Consider the following 17,746-nt stretch of genomic DNA (forward strand, 5'->3'; position numbering starts at 1 on the left):
CTTCTTCTTCTTTTTTTAAGTCAAGGCAGATGTTCTCAAGGACAGTTTTGTCGTCCTCTAAATCTTTGATCCTGGTGACGAGGATCTGATCTCCTTGGTCAGATCTCTCCGATGGTATCCTTCTTCTGTCGGATCTTTGCGATGAGGCAAGACTCAGTGAAATCACTGGTGGAGACCCTGTCGTGGTGGGTCTCCTCTTGGCTCTTTTGTAACTTAGCCAGAGCCTCTGTTTCGATCTTCAGCAGTTTGCTTTCTGCTTCCAACTGGTGGTTTTTGGGCTCCTCTTGAAGAGACCCCTTGGTGGAGAGTAACCCTGTTACTTTAGACTCCAAGGACTGTTGTTGGCATTTTAGTTCATTGGATAACTTTTCCTCCATGTCTTGTTGTTGACAGTGAGTTCAGCACTTTTGACAGAAAGTGAAAGTTCTGTGTTCAAGTTCAGTGAGCTTCAGAGATAAACTCTCGTTTTCCCTGATGAGGTCTGAAAGCTTTGTTTTGTGCTCGCAGACCAGCCGAGCATAGGCCAGATCTTTGGCTATTTAACTGCTGGCACAATTTGGCCTTCACACTTTCAATGTGGGCATTAAGGCTGCTCACTTGCCTTTTTAGGTAGTGCACTTCATTCGTGGCACGAGAAAGTTCACTATTCACTATGGATGCAGTCGGAGGAAGTCCGAGGAGGGAGGGGATAGCTCCAGCTCTCTGGTAGTTTCCACAGGACATTGTGAATAATGCTTGTGTAGTCTATAAAAAGACGGCTTGAAAAGGGTGAAATGCCCTAAAAGAGGCTTGTGTAAACCACTCGATGTAGTCTCTGAAAAATGGTGATGAATCTTTTAAAAGTCTACTTAAGTCAGTAAAGGACAAACATCGCAGATAATTCCTCTCAAGAAAATATCCAAGTGCTTGGTTCTGATAACAAAAGGGCAATAATCTAATTCATCTGATTTGTATGTAAGTTACACATCACAGCTTTTGATAATGATGTCGTCGCGATGAATTCCGTTCCAATGGAATAAATCCACCCGGTAACGCGGCTATGCATTCCCCCGGGACAGTAGCATACAACAAAACCCTCTTTGTGTAATCGAACCATATATTGAAAATCTACTTTTGTCCATGATAAAAATCCAAAATCTTTTTACCTTGCACACTATGTTAAAATCGGATGTGAGCGTACCAAAATACAAAGACAATGTTTGAGTCAGAGTAAATTCAAGTTAATAAGTCTGGGAGCATATAATAACATCCTGACACAAGTAGTGTTGGTATCAATATTCTTATTTAACTTTTAAAAGGTTATGGTTCAAAGTGGGCCTAGGTCGTGGGGGGGGCAGCCAATATGCTAGAGCCGGCCCTGGTCACAGAATATAGCTATTGCTGAGGCTAATTCATTCATTTTAAATATGATTCGGTCATTTACAAAGAACTAGCAATATAAACAATATGACTCTAATAGGAGAAGGAAGAGGATCATCAAGAATCTCTCCGGTTTTGCCTCAGGGGACCATTAGACTGCAGTTTGTAGAGCAGCTGACCGACAGTGACAGCTATGCCGCGAGCTCGAAAAAAGTTGAAAAGTTGCCCAGTGGTAGTTTGGCAGACTGCCCTGCACACTTCCACAATTTCTTTTAATCACATTTTGTGTGCACGGACCATGTACAAAAAACATTAATCTTGCAGGAGAAGAAGAAACGCATTGTAACAACTTAAGCAGATTATTCCCTTCTGCGTTCCCTGGGAAAACTCTCTCATCCGCAGCCACTAAGAGGAATGGGCTGAAGCCAACAAGCAAGTTTTCATCAGGATTGTTTAACTTAAATCTACACACAAACATACCCTATTATAGCAGTTTAACAGATTCTATGATTACATAAAAAGCTTTTCAAACATGGTATCTTAAATATAAACTTTGCAGGTCTGATAACGACAGGCTTCGAGCTGGTCGGCTAATTCCTACGCTGAAATGCTCTGGTTGGCTTTGATATTACATTAAAAAGCCATGTGCTTGATGACCTTGTGTAAACTCTGTACGTTTTCTCTCAGGATGTGCCGCCGCTTTGTTCCTCTCTCTCAATGTCTCATGTTTATTTAACCACCACTCTTTTTTTTAATCCAGATTAGTCTCAATAAAGCTCTTTGAAATAATCTTATTATACGTCTTTTTCCTCTGGACGAGGAGGGGCAGCTACAGTTTGTAGTTTTCGGTCTGGTTTTCCTTAAGCTCCTATCATTACATCAGTCCCATCCTGCTTAATCCTGAACTGTTGAGAACCTCCACGGGAGCGGAATAACCCTTTTGACCTCCTCGCCACCTCACTGTTTATTATTTGCACCACAGATATCAGGATCTGTTGTAAAGTAATAAATTAACAATGATCGACGGTTCTCTTCAGATGAAGTGAAACACTCAGAGTCGTTTTCCTGTTCTGCTTATGACCCCTTTTATTGTATCTTAGCTTTGGCAGTAAGGTCGAGTGCAGCTCTTTGCTCTCCATTTATCATAATCAGGATGTGGCAGTAGTTATTTACATTGTTAACCATCCGGTGTTTGGATTCGGTCTTAATGCAATGCTTACTTTCCAAACACTATCTTTCACTAATGTGAAGAAAGTTAATAACGTTTGTGCCAAATCCTTGTGTTTGATGACTTTTGACTGTGTGGCGTTGGCCTTCAAACCTCTTGCCTGTTGTAATAAATGCTTTGTCACATAAACAGCAACATTACCGAGGCGAGATCATTGACCAGGGCTGGAGTCCAGCGAGTCGAAATCCCTCAACCTTCCGCTCTTTGAAGCGCCAGGTGTCCCCCTCCGAATTAACGGAGAGCCGCCGAAGGGTGAAATGAGAAATCCCTCAAAACGCTTGAACCCGAGTTGATCAGTTGTTCGCAGTTTTATGATTTTTAGCTTGTTAAGTCAACCGGGACAAATTGTCTTGGCTGATGTTTCAAAACTCAGCGATTTACCGGGTGGTTATTTAAATAATGTGTGCAGTGCATCCGTGCAGCTGCTGATTTAAGCAGTTTTATACTCAGATGCTTCCTGTAGGAACCCGTCAAATCTGTCTCTGAAGGATTCCTGTGTGTCAGGCCGTCTTCTCCCGAGGCAGGAGATAATACAGGTACTGTAGCTTCCTAATTCATTGACTGATGTCATGTCTGGCTGTACTAGACACTGGAAGCTTATATAATCCATTTCTCTTCAGAGAAGAATCGCATTGCAGATGGCTGAGTTGAAGGCAGAAGAAGTTTTCCCCTTGAAGCTGCTGATGCCAAACCATTAATATTTTCAGCTTAGTTATGTAATTTTGTCATCATTACTTAAACAGGGACAATAATACCTGCTGTATTATTCATAATATGTTGCATTGTTATAAAATCGGTTCACCCCCGGTTAATAAATCTCCTACTGCAGCGAAAATGAAACGAGAAATCCCTCAAATCTTAATATGTGCGGAACTCATTTCATGCCGAGGCTTTTTGTTTCTCTGGAGTATTCATCAGCAGCCCTTACTCTAGTTCTACAGCCCTTTCTCTTCAGTAGATATATCACAACAAATGCATTGGCATTGATTGGCTCTCAGCCCGTATCTCCGCAGCGCGCACACCCCTCCCCCCGCGCCCGCTCACGTCCAACGCAGCCGTTAGTCAGCGGAGGCGACGGGACGCAGGAGGCCGGGGCTCACGCCGCAGCTCGTCCGAAGCACGAGGTCACTCGGTCCCGCCGACCGCCTCCCTCATCAGGGTGACATATGCATATGTCGACATATGGTTCGCTTTACATTCACGAGACCTCTAGAAATCGGCGCGTCTCCCTCCCGGGATCAAACCTAACCACGAGTCCTGTCTGCCGTTCATCTCAATTGAAAAAAAATGTCATTATCGGTAGATATGTGATGGTATTATTACTTAAAGCATTAAATACATTGTGTAAAGCTCAAAAAGTTTTTGGCCATGTTTTATTCTAGAGACATACAAGCTAACAGCGTCTGATGTTGCTAAATTCTAAACAGGAACATGACTTTTTAGTTTCATAATTATCGCGTGCTATTCCGTTTGGTTGTGACAGCGATAGAGAGGAAAAGCCAAGAATGGGAGGAATGGATGATATAACATCTGTGAACTTCAACAGCACTCCCTAAAATAGAAACTAGGGAAGCGAGACTCTAATCTGTGATGCTCTGCTGAATTTACAGCCTCGACACACGGAGATTAAGGGGTTTGCAGATTCGCATGTGCAAACCTGAAAAGAGCTCTTGTCTTGCTGCAAGTTCTGAACTAGAAAAAAATAGTCCTTGTGTGTTCGAAAGCAAACTTTTACCAGCGCACATCATCGCGGCTTTTAATGGAATATGCATGCGCTGTACGCACTGTGTGAATGTACAGTTCTCTGCATTAATAATCCCAAACATGCACCATCCCATTTGTACAATGTCCTCTACACCATCAAGGACCCTTCAGACTCAACAGAGACAGAGGCTCCTCTTTTATTTATTTTTCTTACAGTCATACACATGGCGAGGACCCGTCTGACTGGCGTGTACGAAAAGAAAATGGAAAATTAATTTAGATGAAAGCCCCGGGCTGAGCCAGCGATATATCACATTTATAATGAATGATTATGAAGGGGAAGTTTAGGGGTTTCACATTTCTTAAGTAGTATTCAGAATCGTGGATCTGGAGTGTTCCCTTTCTCCTCTTTTTTTTTTTTTGTCATCCGGTGCCGCTGTCAACTTCTTCTCCTCCGTGCACGAGGGGATATTCGAGCGATGTCATGGTTGGCGTTGGATGTGCGTGAATCCATTTTCCTCCCTCACAGGCTCACTGTTTGCTTACACTGGGCGTAATGAATCATTAATTCACTGCTGTCACTTGCGGCCCGGGCAGAATTAACTCTTGATCCAGCAGGCAGAGAAAGAACAAAGACGTGCAGAAGCATGAGCCTCTCTGTGTTTGTTTCACCCCGAATTGCAAACTGTGGATCCGTTAAACGTGTAAACAGGACGCCGGTTTCCTATTAGACTGTGAAGCTGCACTCTGATGCGTGTTGTTTTGCATTTTTACAATTATTCCTAAGCTTATTGTTACTTGACCTTCGGTTGGCTGAAAGTATCTGTTAGACTTTGAAGAAGAAGATGATTTTTTTCTTCAACCTTGGATGATTATCTTTCACTTTTAATAAAGCACCAGGAAAAAAAACCTTTTGTTTTATGGATTAAGGAGGTTTTCTTTTCCAATTTCAATGAATTGAAATATATACAGTTACGCACACACAGACGTGAAAAATGTGTAGCCGCTCAATGTTTTGAGGGGTTATTTGCTGTTGGACTCAAACTACAGTAGCTAACAAACGCAGCCTCTGGAGGAAAGAGCCCCTGGCTCGACATGACGAAGAACGCACAGCGCTCAATGCTGGGTGGTTGTGTTGCTGTGGTCCTGCTGGCCTGCAGCTTTCCACCCGGCCTTGGGAATCACTGCTACAGAAAACCTTTCAGTCCAGTAGACACGCTTGAGTGTCTTTTTTAATTAGTCTGGATTGCCGTTCACGTGATCTCTCATTAACACCCAGTTGAAATCAAAGTGTAGTTATTAACGAGACATTAACTCGTCGCTGGATGATAAATCGATTAAGATGCATCGCGGAGTGAAAGGTAGACCTTGTTGCATCCTGCACGGTTTCTAAAGGACTCTCCATCAGCTGTAGGGCTCACTTTCTAAAACCTTTTCTCTTTTCCTGTTCTCCCAGTCCGGTTGACTGCTGCTGCTTGTCTCTCTCATTGTCACGTCCCGAGGCAGAGGCTCAGCTGTTCTGCCCCCCCCCCCCCTGCCCTCCCTCCCATATAGTCACACAGGCAAAGAGACACAGCCGGTCTGATTGGTAATAACCCTTCAGCTTTCATGCAAACTATAAAGAAGAAGAAGTTGCCGTTGCTGTGCTGGAGTTGTATCGCTCTCAGCATTACGCAAACAAATGTTTTCTTTGTGGTTTTGTTTGCATAAGCAAATTCTGTCCCTGCACAAATATACACTTAAAATGTGTAACTTTCTCTTTACAGAAAAAGCTCAGATCTCTTCTCCGTTGTTGCTCGTTTCTCAAAACCTCTCAGCGGGGTCCGCGCTGTTTACGTCACACTGTTTGTGCAGCATTAAACGGTCAAACCGGACAAATAAATTGTGAAAAGGAAAAAAACAAAAGGGCTCAAAGATGTTGTTCCCATGATTTCTAAAAGAGAAGTTTTCAGAACGCCGAGCTATTAATCTCTCTGGAGCAATTCCTTGAACACACAAACACATCACATTATTATATAACTATGCATGTCAAATAATGGCCACAACATATTAAAATTCCCCCCAGTGAGACTCAACCGATGTGTGAGAAAAGACTTTCGGTCCGGATCGGTATGTTTGTTTGTGTGAGACAGCGTTCCCTGATTTAAGAAACCAAGGGAGCGGAGCTTCATACTAAGTCTCTTCCCCCCTGGTGCTGGAAGCCTTGACCTTTTGCCTGCATTTTTCGAGACCTCTTTTGGAATCCGCAGGAAGTATTTCATGACTGTCAGTGAGGGGTCTTGCAAGATGAAGGTTTGAAATTGCATTCGTCAGATGGTACCATGGACCATTTTTTCTTTCGTTGGGCAATGCAGTGCAATTCCTTTGTGTGTGAATAGTTGTTTTTGCTCTTTTGGGGCCTTGCAGTATAGCCTTCTTTGTTTTTAGGATCGTTTTGTTTCTCAGAATCGATCCTTGGGCTAAACGATATTGGAATGTATCGCAGCGGTCTCCCATTTCTGATGACAGATGGCCGCCAGGAGATGAAAGGCCTGATGTAAAAAGCCACGTTTCAACCTCTTTTTGATGCTCCTTCCTGCCTCCCCTCAACCAAGCTGCAGTGCATCTTTTCACCCCGTCATGAAAGAATGCAGGGGGTCGCTCTCCCGGTCCTGTTCATGGACGCGCGCAACACACGTGCTCCACCTCCTGACGCCTTCTTCTCCGTCCCACTGGTTTCCAAGGTGCGTGCAGCTTTTAAGCTTTTTGGGGGATTCTGAATAGTTTTCTGAGCTCCAGATGACAGCCGACTTCAAATGATTGATCCAGCACAATGCATGCAAACATTAACATGAACGAAAGCTTACTTGTGCACCAGCTGGTTATCGAGCATTCAGAGCAGCTCATATAAAGGAACTGGGTCGTGCTTTTGTTCTTCCACTCGCATTCAGAGTGCAGGTTTCATTTGCTCTTTTTGAGGTCTCCTTTGTTTTAAAAAGTTGCAGTTCTCTGCGCCGTGTTCGCACCTTCCCGCCTCCTCGTATGCTGTCGACTTGTGTTGGCGGAGAAAACTCTAATTGAGCCGTTGGACAGCCGGGCCCCCGTCTCTCCAACGCTTGAGAGATAAAAGGCCTTTTGCACTGCAACATCAAAGGGGGGGGGGCGCTTCCACTTCCACACTCGCCAAAAACACGACGAGATCAAATGAACATCTAAAAAGGTCGGCGTCGCTCCGAAGGGTTAATCATGTGGAGAGCACGCCCGGATTCTTGATTCACACTGTGGGGCCGATAACAACCCGTCCGAGTCTCGTCCTCCCACTTTTATGATGACTCATGCCCCTTTGCCTGCAACCTGTTCATTTAGAGCTCTTTATGTGAATTCCTTTGACAGTAATTTGACGTGTCTTTGCTCCATTATCTGACACCGTCCATTTTCAGCCGGATCAATAGGCTGTTAATGGCGGCAGACGTGAGGCAGACGGCGTAATTTACAGTGAAGTGGCCAAATCCTGAGATATTTCTGTTATTTGTGATCATGTGCCATGTAACTCTTTTAATGTCTTATTGTCTGTAAGAGTACCTAATAACAGCTATGCTTCTTACCTAAATGAACCAACTACGTTACACCCTGACATCTACATTTCAAGCGAGGTGGGTGTGTTTGTGCTGACCCCTCATGCAACATGCAGAGAGTCCTACAAAGCTTTCATATCCGCCTCTACAAGACAATAAACGGTATACAATGTACAGGCGATGCATCATTACGTCAGTGTGTCACTCGCCCAGGTGACATAAAGGGTTTTATCCGAGTGGGCCACCCAGCAAGCACACAATCTGCTCTCGTGTCACACAACCGTATCAATTGACTCTGGATTCACATGTTAGAATTGAAGAATTCGTTTTAGCGGGCGAGGTCACGTTGTCAGAAGGCCGTAGAGAACGAAGAGAGGCACCGACCGTCAATAAAAAAAAAAAAATGTTTGACCCTCCTATTTTTATTTCCGATCAAGGATTTTGCCTCTGAAGGGCTCCACAACGGTCTCAGACTGGAGGAGTTTTTTGTAAGGTCACAAAGAGCCTCTCTACCTTTTAGAGGTAATGTCTGAAATGTCCGATTGAATGAATCCGTCTCGTAGATTGACCGTGATGGCGGTCATACGGTCACTCTTTAGAAACGTTTTTGCTCCTGGCACATTTTCAAGGCCTCTCGTTAGGTCTCTGGTGTCCTGTCAGTGAGAAAGATTACTTAAATGAAACATTGGATGAAAATGTTACGGGCGGCTTTCAATGTTTTTACAGCCTTGAGCTTTTGTTCAGAAGCATTACTGACAGTTCTGAATGTCGTGGTTTAAAGTTGTACTTTTTACAAATATTGACCACAGTTCACTCATTTCAACTAGAACATTTCTCCATTGTATCCTCTCCTTTCCTCCTTTCCGTGGCTGCCTCCCTCCCTTCCATCTGTTCCCCTGATCGCTTTGGTCTCATTTCCTGCCAATCGCTCTTCCTCCTCCTCCTCCTCCTCCTCCGTGGGCTCAGGCTCATTTAACAGGAAGCGTCGCGTGCTGAGATCATCGGCTGTGATCGCGGCGCTCGGCCACTGATCCCCCTCCGCGTCACTGAAGCTTGCCGACAGTTTGTCCATGTGGTTGAAGTTTTTCGATTTAGCCCTTTGGGGGCAATGTGTGTGTGAGAAGTGGCAGTGTTTTAGCAGATGGGTCCCAAACATACTTTAAAACATTTAATGAGGAAAACAAAGTATGTGGTTTATTTACATAGTTCTGTTCTGTTTGTTTCATTTAAGAGTCATGTGCAGTCAGCTAAGTGCAACCTGGATTCAAAACCCTATCAGTTCATTTCTAATTGCAGAATTGCGTGTCACCTTTTGCAAACAACAAGTACGGCTGGTCATTAAGGCTGCTTTCTTAAACACTGTGTAATCTGCTGCCGTCATCATGTGTTTGCTTAAATTGGCAGCAACATGGCGCCTCCCTATAAACAGCCGCGTCTCACCGACACGGTTTTCATCCTGACCCATATTGACTTTTTCTGTTAGGCCTCGTGTGAAGGAACGACCTGGTCCATGCTCTCTGGGTACAACAGAAGGCTTATGGGAAGAAACAACTTGAATGTTGATCTTAATTTGTCTCATAGATAGTGAAGGTAACCCCCGGCTCTCTGGGTGCTGCACAGCAGAGAATTCTTCTAACGCCTTTAACTTTTCACACAGGCTCCAAACGTTGAGAATACATTTGTGGACTGTTGTCATTGACATTTGGGTTAAGCCGCTTCGGGCCTCTCGTACGCAACGAACATGCATGAACCAATTAACAGAGTATCCCTGTCCGCCGCTGTAGCCGTTCATGTGATTCCTCTACGTTTACTTTGATTTTACTAGGGCACAAAAAACAACAACAACAACAACATTCTACATTCAAAAGTGCACCGGTGAAGTCTCTCTTTTAAGTCGTGTCCCCAAGATGTTGCGCAACGTGACATCCGACTATCTGCTGAAGCCCCTTTTTGCATTTAAACGACATTCAAAGGCCGGTGGGTGAGATTCGTCTTCTTTACGGCGATTCAAGGAAAGGAAAAAAAAAAAAAAAAAGAGACACGAGACCCACACAACACGGAGCCTCGGCGTCTGTCAGCTGCACATGAAGTAGCTGGTCTTATCCGAGCGGATGGAGAGCATCCAAGTGAGAGGCTCAGACTGGCTCCATGTATGTCATAAGGAAGAGGATGACCTTGGCTGAATCTGAACTGCGGTTCATCTCATGAGAAACACACACGTACCTCTCTATTTTTGACTCTCACACACACACACACACACACGCTGCTCCTACACATTCCTGTATGCAGTGTTACAGCTGGAGACAATACACCCTCCTCCGCGCGATCACTCCATGAGGAAAAGCCATTTTTAGGACTCTGTCGCAGGGCCCTTACACGCAGGTGGTTGGATACCGATTTGTTTGTTGCGGTTACTACGGTGGGATGAGGTATTTGATGCATGGTTAAGATGTTGCTTGTAAGGCGATCTCGGGGGGCCTTTTCCCCCTTTGAGCGCCATTTTTATCATGGCCAGAACAGAGCTTTGAAATCAAGCCCGACGCCGGGGTGTTTGAGTCATATAACACGAAACCCCGTGGACATTAATCAGGGGCAGTTTCTCTGTGTAGTCACTCCTGCTCTGCTGCTTTCACAGGGAAGGATAAACACTCAGTGGAAGCTGATATTGAGTGTTGTGTTTTTCGGGCCAATACATTTGACGACCTTTCCTTGTAGATTTATATTGGACCGAAACTTGTTTTGAGATAAGGGGGCTCGACTTGGGAAGAAGAGAGAAGTGGTGCGCTGTGGTTTGCATCTGTGCACCTCGACACCTCTGCTAGTTTAACATGATCAGATATTTCACTGAAGATGCACATTGTTTTCCACCCCCAAAAAACTACCGTCTTTAGACTTAAAACCAGTTTAAGCATATATACAAGAACATACACACAGCTTGTGTAATTATATTGTCACATCTAACAAGTTTACAGATTAAACATGAGTTTCTTTTCCTATTCCTTAGAGCTGCTTTTTCGTAAACAAGCATTTAGAGATTTGCCTCTAAGAGAGGTAAAGTTTATATAATTCTTGACCTCCTATTTGTTACTTTAAAGTAGTGGCCTTGACATGTACTGCATTTCAGATGGGCAGGGAGCTATTGTACTTTGACATTCACACTATCTGCATAATTACCATTTCAAATTATTGTGGGGAAAGACCGGCTCATTCACGGGGTACTTAATGCAAATTGAGACTCGGATCAAGTCGAGTTGCAGCTTTAAAGCGGAAACGTTCAGTCCTTTTTATGGCTCACTTGCCCCTGCAGACTAGACTCGGCTAAAATGTGGAGCAGATAGGGCAATGAGGCCTTCAGAAGTCAGATGAAGTAACCCATCTTACTGAAACTCAACGAACTATTTTCTATTGTAGTTTAAAAAGTTGTTTTAGTGTTTTTTTTTTGTCACAGAGAAAATCCTCCTCGTCCGGAGATTTTGTCCAAAAGCGATTAAAAAGAGAAACGTTTCCCGCAGTGACCGTTTGAGGCGCATTTTGTTCGTATAACACAAAGAGAGGAGTGCAGCGTGCCCGTTGGTTTGACAATACTCAAAGCTTTCGAGAATTATTTGAATATTAGCACTCAGCCACTGGCTCGCGCGTCTCTATTCAACCATCGGACTATGACTTCCATTCCATATAAATACATTTCCAGTCTGGGAACTGCTCCGTGACGTATGATTATTTTTAATGGCAAGCTCTTTTTTTTTTTTGTGGTACATTCATATTTATCTCGCAGGACTTGAAGACTGTTTTAATGAGCTCTCATAAGGTCTGCTTCCTTCGCCCCTGGCTAGATCTAGCTATGTGCAGCAGGCAACTCTACTAGACCAGGACTATATAAAGGCATGAACACTTCCCGAGACATGAAGACATGCCATTCTTCCCTTTGACAGATATTATCCAGCGGGGAATGGTAGCCACACTTCTCAAGTAGGTCCTTGATTAAAACATATTGCACGATCAAAGATCCCGGACACCGCTGCAGATGTAAAAGCGTAGATTACTCACAGAAACATGCTATTTGGCACCAATACACTTGAGAAGATGTTCAAATTAGTTGACGACTGAAGAATTTTGGCTCTGTTTAGAGAAGGAACATTTAATATTTTCCGGAGAGAAAGATGGATGGTTTTTCTTACCTGTTGGAATATGACCTCGGTTTCCAATGCTCGAAAAAAAACTGTGAGCCATAGGTGTTCCACTTCCTAATTTGGACACAACCTTTTTAACTCATTATTTTCTTCTCTCCCCCCCGTCTCCCTGCCAGACGCCATGATCCGACCAGAGGAGGATAATCAAGCGCCCCCAGCAGACGGCGTGCTAACCAGAGGGCACTCGGCTGAAAGGTGACCTCCTGACGCTTCACCTCCCCAAAACATTTGGTGAGTCAAGACATTGTTTTCACAAGTGACACCATGTCCCCCCCCGTAGTCAACGGTTTGTAGCCTCAATTGGGGCCTTAAAGAAGATTCCCCCCCTCTGCAGACAAAGCTGTTTTGTTACCAGGCTTTAAACGTTTGTTCTGCGGTAAATTTGAGCATTTTAACGTGCCGCTCTACGGGGATTGTTTTTAATTTTTAATTCATTTCATTTTTTCATCAGCTGAGGTTGCCGTTTGGTAACAAACCAACGGGCAGGTCAGGTGACAAAAACCGAGTACAGTACATCCTCTACTTTCTTTTCGTTGGCATTTGTCGCTGCTGCCTGACAAAAGTAAAATTATAAATGTTGTTTTTCCTAAAGCATTGAATTACTGATCCTTTAAAGGTTCTTTGTTCAATATTCAGAGCAGTTGCAAAGCTGCAAAACCTAACTATATAATTTCTATTGCAAATTAAGTCCGGGCTCCCTGAGCAGAGAATAAAGTTGTGGCCTCAAGTCCACGAGCCCCACTGGTTACGGATGACAAAGTACGTCCCTCGCTCCTGTTCCCCTCTCAGATAAACACCGTTAGCGTGAACTGTCGTGGGAATTTAGACCCCCCCCCCCCCTGCAGCCCCACCCAGATTCCTTCCTACTGAAGACTTAAAGCTTTAATGAGTAATTCTACATTTTGAAGAGAAAAAAGGGTTGGTAATGACCCACATAGCAACATGAGTAGTCACGAGTATATGGGATTTTGTTTGTTTGTCTATTTTATGTAGCCGATTAGTATTAACTTTTGCTCTAATGCGGAGTGAGGTTTATGGGATTTTAGCTCTTAAGTAGACTAAAATGCCCGCTAAAACTATTTAGGGAAAATATCAATCCATGCAACATTGTTGTTAATTTTTAGGAAACATAGGAGTCTTTGGCTACACTTGCACTACTAAATCAATTATTTTTTTATTTCCACAGGCTTTATTTTGGAAATATGACAAATATAGAATGACACATATTCCTAAATCCTATTTTAAGTGAAGAAAACCCCCCATTTCTCATCCATGAAGCCAGGGCACATCACTAAGGCTAAACTGCCCAAGTGAAAACGTTATGAATCATGTGTGACCTTAATTTGGATGCCCATTTCTGTCAGTGTGATATTAGCACGGGCAAAGGCACTCACGGAAGCTTTCCTTAGAGACCGGGCCAAATCTGTAACTTTGCTACAAAATGTCTGAAACACCCCCCCCAAAAAAAAGTGATAATGCCAACAAAAGCAATAACCACATTACCCAAAGTTCCCACCGCTACTTTACTGTACTACCAATTACGTGATGTGTAATAATGAGCAACGTGGGAGGCGGAGCTTGTGCCGCGTGAACATGGCGTACGTTGGGTGAGAGCCTGTTGGAGTTAAAGTGAGGGTGCTTCAGGAGGCAGGCGGGTGGAATAATGGACTTCATATCAGAGCGGAGAACCTGCGGCGGTGATCAATTCAATTTGTGTGAAACTAACAGACAAAATAATAAATAACTTGTACCACCTGGCCAGGGGGAAGTAGGTGGTGCATATGTACTTTGTGATGGAAGTGGCACTGTGCAGCGCTCAGGGGGGGGGGGGGGGGGGGGGGGTTACAGTTTGTCGCCCTGCGCACAGCGTGACTCGTTAAAGGCGTTCGAGCATTGGATTGAATTCGGTCAGTTCTGGCCAACAGGAGGCGGGTCCAGATGTGGACGAGCACATAGTGATAAACCATTTCTGTCACATGGCGATTGGGATGTGATTTCCTGTGTTGGTCTCAGACACTTCTTCTGTTGTTGGTTTTTATTGGACTTTCACAATGGTTGGCGGGAGATTGTCATCATTAATTCATTCAAGGTTTGTTGTGCTTTGAGGAATTGTGTTTGTGTCTGAATCCTACAATTGTCCAATCACACTGGTCAATGAATGGACCTCTGAGGCCCACATCTCATGCAGAAATTGAGTATAATCCGTGGAGATCTTGAGCTGCATTCTGCGACAACTATTTGAAAGTGAGAGTTAATAAGCGCTTTAGTTTTTCCAAATTTCTGTATCTGACTCTCAAATGTTGAAAAAGTTAAGAAATGAACATCATAACTACATATTGAATATTTGCTCTCGTTTTTAGAGAGATTTTTCATCATAATCCATTGACCGCAACATGCTGCATATTCTGCCCATTTGTATGAGAATTAAACTGATGGAGTTTTTTTTGAGAGATCAAAAAAGGTTAGACATAGTTAAGACCAGTCCAGTGGGACTTCATTAGGAAGTCGGCCTTGGCATTATGATACTTCAAACGTTGGTCAGACCCATTAAGTATTCAGCTGCGCATACGTCACAATGACAAAATAATCCTTTAACAAGTCATGAAATATTCGATATGACAAGTCCATTAACACATCATTCTTTTTCAGTTTTAGCTTAAAGTTTGTTTGTTGGAAACGACGCGTGTCTTCAAGGAACGTTCAATAATGAAGCTCGAATCCACATCGAAATCATTACATTTTTAAAGTAGTTGATTTACTTAAACATTACACATCAGCACATTGAATAATAAAATGCTAAAAACAGGTTATGCTGCACGTCATTTCATCATGCTTCCCCCCCCCCCCCCCCCACATGTTTTACTTAATCAACACTTAATGAAACCTCATGGGAATTGCAATTGTCCTGAAGATGTTTTTTCCAGTGTGTAACTTCCTGTTCTGCTTTGCTCTGTGTAAAAAAAATGTTTTTAAATAGACCACGGTTCATTTTTTGTTTTAACTTGTTCTCTTGCCCATTAATCAATATTTTAGTGTTTCGACAGAGCACCATGGGATATTTTGACGGCGGTAGAATGTGTTACAAAAGGTTGTGACTGCGGTAACAAGTATTTAACATGAATCGATGTGATTGAGATTGAGGCCAGTGGAGAATGTACATTCATTATGGCTGAAGGAGTGGGCTGTCACTGACTTTCGTGCAGGATTTATCAAAACTCTACTTTCATGTAGAAGACTTTGCAAAACTGGCCTGAAATTTGTCAGTTAGGTCACTTTTTAGGAATTAAAAAAGGTAGAATTGCCTGAGTTCAGCTTAAAACGTTTATGTTGTATTCATATTTTAACTCATGCCCTACTTTAAGGCTGTATTTCATGTTCTAGGATTTGATCCATTGATGGAAAGTCTGTTCTTTTTGATACGCGTTTTATTCTTGTATAAAACAATAACCTCAAATATACTAATTCAAATTAAATCTTTCGCTCACTTGGTGAAAAAGGCTGTTGCATATGACAAGTTGGGGATCCAGCATTTGTCAAATTAAACCAATATCATACATGATTATTGCAATATTCTGGATGAATACAGCTAAAGCGCTGTGTCCAAACCTCAAGTTTTTATGTAATGTGACAAAAATTTTTTTTTGTCTTTTTCAACCCGCTGCATAGTGTTATACCTGAAATAATAACCCGTACATCCTATACATCCTATGAGGTGGGCGTCTCCCTGTTGGACAGCTTTTCCATTCCCTTCAGTGTGCAGCCGTGTGTGTGTGTGTGTGTGTGTGTCATGTGTAATGGTTGCTCGAGGGGACAGTGATGAACTTCACGAAGCACCGGGGTGCTTGGATGGAACAGTCCCCGTGGGTTCGAGTTAACGCCCCTGGGGACAGACTGCAGAAGCCGTTGGGTGTTGAGGGAAGTGAATGAACCGCGGATGCAACACTGCAGACGCACAGCTGGGAGATGGTAGTTCCTGATGACTTTTTATTCTGCAGTCTGCATAGCCTGCAGGTGCTATCGTGTCCAGGATTAAATGATGCCACGTTCGTGTAGAGGGAGGAGTTTGTGTTGTTACGTTACATTAAATGGTTTGTTTGTCATTCCCATTACTTCCAGTGAAATCTAGTTCTTTTTGTCACACTGGGGGTTTTGAGGGCAGCGGCATGAGCGCATGGTGGCACGTGAATTTGGTTTCTTTCTGTGTGGCACCACCTTCCACCCAAGTCCCTCCGCTGGACTTTCCTGTGTCTGCTTTTTTCAAGGGCAATTTTCGGCAAAATTGGCACCTCTTTCTGTCACAAGTGTTTTGTTCCACAGCAAATCTCTTTCCTGTGAGTTTTCCTTCTGCAAAAAGCCACTAATCTCCTTTACCTTTGGTTAACGGGGACTTCTTTGAACTTCTCTATCACCTTGTTGATCGCTCTACCCCCCTACTACTCATACAGAGACTTTGATGTTTCTACCTCTCATATGATTGCATTAGACACATGAAACACACCAAATGGATCACCGAACCTTCATGTTTTCCTAAGATCTAGTGAGGTAGGCTTTCATTGCCTTTTTGCCATTGTTGGTTTGGCAGATCTTAAACGTGAATGTGGTTTCAGCTTTCATTTAAAAATCAGGCTCAGTGTCCTAATTTAAACTTTACCTACTTTTTTTTTTTTTTAATCCTCCTCCTCTTTTTCTCCTCTATTCCTCCCTCCACTGGATTCCCCTGTTGTATTGTCCTTCCTACTTCAGCTGCCAGAACACACGGTACCATGTCTGCTAGAGACAGTCTCCAGAAGAAATTTCCCAATTTTTCTCCTGTGGCGTGAGTTTTTTTTTTGATTTGGTGGACTTTCGATTCGTGCGACTCTCGTCAAGTCAACGCATAGACGTGTTATTCTGCGGCCTTGGTGGTGAGTACAGCACTGATGTGTAATCTCTGTCTCAGTATGTATTACATTCTATATGCTTACCCCCCCCCCCCCCCCCACCCACAAGACCCTACAGGAATTTAAATTGCTACTCATTGCATTTGGTTGGCTAACATTGATTTAGCAAATTGACAATACTTCTTAACCTGCAACTTAAGTTTTTGCGTCTCAATAAAAAAAATGGAAAACCACCCATTTAATTCACTGAGTAGTCTTAATGGATTGCACAGTTAAGTACATCTAGAAAAACATTTTAAAGCAGTCCATTTAATAGAAAGACCGTAGTCTAGCCGGACCTGTTAATCAGATTGGATTACCGCAGAATGACTCCATCCCGCTAAAAGAGTTGCTTCGATGCAGGGGGATATTGACTGGAACAAGGCAACATTAACTGGTATCGCATACCGCTAAACAGCAGCTTTATTATATGAGGGAGGGGGGAAAAAAAGGCTTTGTTTCTGTTTCTTTTCTAAATCAACTTGTGGCCAGGTCTTAGGTTTAAATGTGCCAGTGGCTCAGCTTCTGGATTGGAATGATATTGCCTTTTAGGTCTATGCATCCCAATGAATCCCTTTGTGTCCTTACAGCGCCATGATGTTTACAATATGGGTTTCAAGTGAAATGCGTCAACATCCGTGACTTTGCTATTTGTTTCCGTATCAAAAGACCTCTCTCTGTACAGTATGTCCACTACTTGTACTTGTGGCATTAAGCTAACTGAGAGGGGAGCATGGCACACATTGAGTGCTTCACCAAACTGAGCGTGCCTAAGACGCACAAATTAGGAGG

The 17,746-nt window shown here is 43.3% G+C and overlaps 1 protein-coding gene across 1 annotated transcript in view; it reads left to right on the forward strand.

The window, feature by feature from the left end:
- Positions 1-17,746, forward strand: part of chrm3a (cholinergic receptor, muscarinic 3a) — a 60,271-nt gene that overhangs the window by 9,314 nt on the left and 33,211 nt on the right. The window contains exon 2 of the mRNA XM_037466306.2: positions 12,152-12,266. The gene's annotated coding sequence lies outside the window, so the exon portion shown is untranslated. The remainder of the gene's footprint in view (positions 1-12,151; positions 12,267-17,746) is intronic.

Source organism: Pungitius pungitius, chromosome 13 (assembly GCF_949316345.1).
Source record: "Pungitius pungitius chromosome 13, fPunPun2.1, whole genome shotgun sequence".
Lineage (NCBI taxonomy): Eukaryota > Metazoa > Chordata > Actinopteri > Perciformes > Gasterosteidae > Pungitius > Pungitius pungitius.